The sequence below is a fragment of the Helianthus annuus genome, chromosome 7 (genome assembly GCF_002127325.2).
Source record: "Helianthus annuus cultivar XRQ/B chromosome 7, HanXRQr2.0-SUNRISE, whole genome shotgun sequence".
Lineage (NCBI taxonomy): Eukaryota > Viridiplantae > Streptophyta > Magnoliopsida > Asterales > Asteraceae > Helianthus > Helianthus annuus.
In genome coordinates, this window is record NC_035439.2 from 133,987,838 (window position 1) to 133,994,417 (window position 6,580).

Here is a 6,580-nt window from a genome sequence, read left to right on the forward strand (position 1 = left end):
AGGTAGGATAGCAACAAGGGTCACGCAGATTGACAACAAATGGAGTAACCAGCAAATTTTAAAACACGTAAGCAGGTAAATCATATAAAATCAACAAAGCAACACTCGAAATTGGAGAATGGATTGTCTGCGGCTACTAGACTTTGACTAACCATGGCAATTTAACTATTCACAGTTGACTTGTCGTCACTTTCGACTCTAGGGGACATGTTTCTGCCTCGATTCTTGGGCATTATGCATGCGCATTCTAGGCCATACTCATGAGTTCAGGTCGTTGGAGTCCGTCATTTGCCTTGGCGAGATAGAATAAAATTGGAAAAACTGCCAAGGTTAGGGTTTCACCCCTAGCTTAGCAATTTCTTCCTTGTTTTAAGAAAATTTAGAGGAAGTTTTCATCAATTCATGGGTTTCAGCCCCGAATTTGGTATATCTTTCCCCTGTTTTGTTAAAAAAAATCGCACAAAATAATTGGCAAAATTTTGTAATTTAGGCAGGAATTTGCGGTTTTCACTCCTAATCCCGTCCAAATTACAAAATTTGGCTCGGAGTTCGGATGTAATGATAGAATAGAAGGAAACAACATAAAATAAGCACATAAACTTGGTCTCTTGGTTTCTAGCTATAGTCTAGGTCTCTAGGACAGCGATCCGGACTAGATCGTGTCTAACCTAATTCCCTATAGTTATGGCTCTGATACCAATCTGTCACACCCCAACCGATGGCGGAATCATCGGGGCGCGGCACTGAGCGAAACAGATTGTTCAGAAGTTTCCACAACAACTATCATACAATTCAGTTATATAACACGTCCCATACCGTGTCCCAAATAATAACAAGTTATCATAGAAATCAACCAAACAATATGGGAACTGTTCCGACAACTCAAATTCTTAATTATTACAGACCAAATGTAAATATTGTTTTAAGACCTCTAGACGACTACTGTGGATCTTACTGACTACAGGTGCCAGTGCAAGATCTACAGATAATTATGGCCCTGGAACAGGTACGTGGACACTGTCCTAAGGTCACAGGCTCCTAGAAGTTTATTATTGCCTCGCTTCCCTAGCACGCTAGTAGCTTAAACACCTGTCACATACGTTAAAATAAAAGTCAATACATATAATGTAAAGGTGAGTACACAAGTTTGATATAGCATATAAAGTTCGAATAGTTTACGCATAACCAAGCACGTACACAAGGGCAAACGATGCATGTAAATTATCAACATGGGACCATCGATACCAATGACTTCGGGTTGACTGTCCGAGACAGTTCGCAATACATGATTACCACCGTAATCCATGCAGGTAATTGTCCTTAGCAACCCCCGTGTGAACGGGTGCTGAGTCCAAACTATAGTACTACGTTGCTAAAGCAGGTAGATAGCACTCCACGTGTAAACATAATAAACAGCAATCATTTAGACAAGTAATACATGTAAGTAGGTTAGCGTTCAAATAGTTTTGAGTTGTTTGTGAATTTGGTAGATTACGTATGTAACACCCAAAAGTGCAGAAAGCAAAAAGGGATCGAGTATACTCACAGTGATTGATTGTGGATTGAAGGGAGCACTGAGAATAGATTAGCCTGAATAGTTCGATCACACAATGATGAGTAACGCGAAAAAAAGTAAAACAATGTTACTTGGATCGAGTAGGCCATTCGATCGGACAGCAGTTCGATCGAGTGGGCTGTTCGATTGGTTTGAAAAATCCGTTCGAACATCCATTCGATCGGCTGGCTGACTCGATCGGCTGGTTCCTTCAAGTGGATTGTTTCTTCCTTTGATGTGAAGGATGTGTTTGTGTACGATGGTTTGTACTACCTTTCAAGTTGGCCGATCGAACAGCTATTCGATCGGTTAGCCCAACCGATCGGTTAGCACTTCGTTGTTTTCAAGTATGTCACTCGATCGGCTGGCATGTTCGATCGGGTGACATTCCAATGTTTTGAAAAGTCTAAGTGTTGAAGTATAGTATCTCATGATTCGAGCAGTAATGTTTACAATCGAGTGGCTCGATCGATCGAACAGAACCTCGTCAATACTACACCTTGTGAGTTTGAGGGACTAAGTGCTAGTCGATCGGTTAGCCTAACCGATCGGCTGGCATAGTCGTTCGGTTGAGCTGTTCGATCGAACAGCCTAGCCGTTCGGCCAGCTTCTCGATTCGGTTAACCTCTCACTTAACACTTGGTTATTCCCGTTAATTGTGGATGCTTTAGAGATATTTTGACTACGAGTTGAACCACAAAGCTGAAGTCTCCATTTAGCCTACTGACTCGAGCAGGAATCACCCAAACTCGGTCAGAGACGGTTTGGAACCCAAGTTTAACGTTTAACCCGGAATCGGTATATCTCTCGGTAGAACCCGAATCCTGAACCATGTGTTTGTTTAGATTGATTTATAAATCGGTTCAAGCTCGTTTTCACCGGTTTGAGTGTAAAAGAGTTGAAAGATAGATGAAAACCCATCTTCCAATCCTTTTCCACCGTGAAATGTTAAGATCCTTGGAAGATTTTAGGTTATTGATGTGGAAATCGGTTAGATCTAGCTTATTCGTGGCTGAATGAAGTCAAAAACATGAAGTTCTTGATGAACACCAAGAACACCATGATGACATCACTCAAGAACACCTGGATCTTGGTGATTTCATGGATGAAATTCAGATTTTGAAAGATAGAAAGATGGAGAATCGATTAATGAACAAAAACGTACAAAGATTAGAGTGAAATACTTACAGGTTTGAGAGAAATCTTGGATTTAGTGAGAAGAAGAGGCTGGTCGGTCAGAGCTTTTCCAAAAGTGGAAAGTATGACAAAGACAGCCCTATTTATAGGCTTCCAAAAGAGGAAAGGTTAGCTGATCGAACAGCATTCCTGATCGAGTAGCTGTCCGATCGAACAGTCCTGTTCGATCGGCTAGCCTGTTCGATCAGGTTGCCCTGTTCGATCGGCTAGCCTGTTCGATCAGGTTGCCCTGTTCGAACGGCTTGCCTGATTTTGAGTGTTTCGCGACGATTTTCGATATTTCGAGTTCGATGAATGATAATCTGAGGATGATAGAATTCCTAATCAAATTACTTTTAGTCCCAACTACTATATCTAACATACAAGCATCCTTACAACTTGTTTCCAAAGTCGGTTTCGATTGAGTTTGATTCACCTTCGAGTCTTGATTGATTTGATTGATTCACCACACACTTTAACATAAAAGTAAACATGCACAAATAACACATAAGGCACACACATACGTATAAAAGTACTAAAATCCCCACACTTGCGTTTGATGATTGATTTGATTAGCTTTATTGCGTTGTTACTTCCTACCATTCACAGTCGGTCGTTGATTCACAGTTCGATTATCGGTCGATTAGTTTAATTATACAACACTTACTCCAAATAATACGAAAATCAAAATGAAACTAAAATGAAATTAATCTTTATTAATCTTTAATTCCAATAACAGTCAACACTTGACTTTGACTTTGACTTTGGAAAACACGGGGTGTTACATGATGATATCCAGATCTTAAATCTATCTTGGAGAAATACCTAGCTCCTTGCAATTGATCAAAAAGATCATCAATCCTAGGTAGTGGGTATCGATTCTTAATCGTAACCTTATTCAATTCTCTATAATCGATACACATTCTCATCGATCCATCTTTCTTTTTCACAAACAGTATTGGTGCACCCCAAGGGGATGAACTCGGTTGTATGAATCCTTTGCTTAATAATTCATCTAATTGCTTTTTCAATTCTAGCATTTCGGTAGGTGCTAATCTATATGGTGCTTTGGCTATTGGTGCAGTGCCTGGAATTAAATGAATTCTAAACTCTACTTCTCTATCAGGTGGTAATCCAGGTAATTCTTCTGGAAAAACGTCTGGGTATTCTGACACTACCGGGATGTCCTGAAGTTCCTTATCCTTAGTGTTAATGATTACTGAAATCATGTACATCATTTCCTGCTTTCTCGAATAACTAGCCAATTTCATTACTGAGATGAATTTTAATGGCTTTCGAGGTCTATCTCCAGTAATCAAAATTACTTCTCCTGTAGGGGTTTGAATTTCTACTGCATTTTTGTCACATAGGATTCGTGCATGGTTGGCTATTACCCAATCCATTCCTAATACTACATCGAATCCTGCTAAATTCATTGGTAACAAATTTGCAGAAAACTTATGGCCTAATAATTCTATTTTTCCTTCTTGCCAGATTTTATCTATTTTTACAGAATTTCCTTCTGCGGTTTCTACTGTGAAGTTTTGCCTAAGAGTGGTTAATGGTAACTTAAGATCTTGGCAAAATAAAGTATTTATAAAACTTTGGTTCGCACCAGAGTCAAATAATACTTTTGCAAATACGTTGTGAACTAAGAACGTACCAGCTATCACATCTGGAATGAGTTCAGCCTCTTGAGTGGTTAGCTGGAATGCTCGCGCATTTCTCTTGGTTGTTCCTTCAGCTGGTTTGGCTTGGTTAACTACAGGTTTAGCTAACTTAGGACATTCAGATTGAAAATGACCTCTTTCTCTGCAATTATAACAAACTTTTGTTTTCTTCCTGCAGTCTTCTTCCCTATGTCCTTTCATTTTGCAAAAATTGCAAACCATGTTGCATTGTCCATAATGCTTCTTTTTGCAAATTTTGCAGAAAGGAGATGAGGAGGATTGCCCAGTTCCTCTTTTCTTGACATTACCCATACGAAATCCTTGGGTAATCTTTTGAGCTAATTCCTTCTTGCGATCTTCCTCTCTTGTGCGTACCAATTCATCTGTTAGGGTATTAGCTAATTCTACAGCATCGTCAATAGTACGAGGTCTCGCAGCTTTAACGATGTTTCGGATTTCACTAATTAAACCCCAGATGTAACGAGAAATAAGTACCGGTTCTGGCGAAGCCAGTGATGGCACTACCCTTGCGTATTCAAAGAATGTCGAAGTATATCCCCGACAATCTACTCCTAGCATACGATGACTTAGGAACTTGTTTGCCATTTGTTCCTTCTTGTACTCGGGACAGAATTTTCTTTCAACAAGACTCTTAAATTCTTCCCAATTCATTGCATAGGCTACCCTTCTTCCTTTTGCCTGGAGGACCGTGTTCCACCATTCGAGTGCTCCTTCTTTGAACAGATTTGATGCATACATCACTTGATCCTCTGTGGCACATTTGCTTATTGCAATTACTGCCTCGGTTTTCTCTAACCAACGCAGTGTTGCAGTTGCCCCTTCGTTACCTGCAAATTCAGCGGGTTTGCAAGCAAGAAATTCTTTGTAAGTGCAACCAGACGTTGCAGCTTTCATTCTTTTAGGGAGTGGGGCCTGTTGCGGATCATGATCGTCATGATTGCCGCCTCCATTTATGTTGTTACTGCCGTTATCTTCTGGAATACGTTTACTAGGAATTAATTGTGGTTCGGCAGGTTTCTGAACAGCAGCTACAATTTCTGGAATAGCATGAGCTATCCCTTGGGCGATAAAGTGCTCGATATCTTGTCGAGTTATATGTTGATCTTCTTGTTCTTGCTCAGATTGATTTACTTCATTAATTGGTTCATTGTTTGCGTTTTCCATCTGCTAATTGGTAAAATTATTAGTGTCTAACTTATCAATGACAAAATTCACATAGATACACATAGATTATCACAACATACGAATATGACCAAAATTGTCGATTTTTCGACTTTTACTTTGTTATGGTATATTGTATATGCATCCATACACACCGTATCTTACAGAGTTTTATTGCCCATTTTATAGAATTTTAAGTTACTATCATACAATACGGCTTTCTGTGGTTTAACTGACTGTTCTAGTAACGATGCTGCCTCTCATCGTACTTCCAAGTTAGATGCTCTCCCATTTCCCTGATCCTATTACCTGTACCTATCAGTTCTTCACCGAACTGACGAAGTTCAGCTAGGTTTTCATTACTCATGGGAGGATTTGGGAGTGGTTCTGGGTCAAATTGTGGAAGGAAGCTATAAGGACTGTTAACTATATTTTGGAATTGCCAGTCATTAGTCCACCATTCCTCCATTTTGCCTAATGGTCTGGTATGAACTAGTGGGTCTGGAATAGCTGGTCCTAGGTTTAGTGGGAATTGAACTGTAGTCGGGTAAGAGAAGAGATTATCGTTGATAGGTTCTAAAACATCACAATTCTCCAGTAGGCGATCTATTTCGTCCTGGAACGTGATTTCCACAGACTGTTTAGAGCTTTCGCCAATCTCTATTCCCTTTTGTTTCAGATCTATTCCTATTTCCTTTTCGGGTGATTTTGAACTTTCTCCAGTTTCTATTTCCTTTCCCTTGCTCACACTCACAGGATTTTCTATTTTAGGGAGTTTCCTAGTGGCAGGTTTCCTACGGCGCACTTTCCTCCACCCTACGTATCTTCTCTTCTTTTTAGGTTTGGCTTTTTCCAGCGGTGGAGCTTGGAATTCCACAGGTTCTTCTATGTCAGCAATGTAACCAGTAAAGTCATGAGAGACTTCGATAGGCACTGGATATAAGTTGAGATTCTGGAATGCTTCCGACATCTCATTCATGCTGCATAGTATATATGC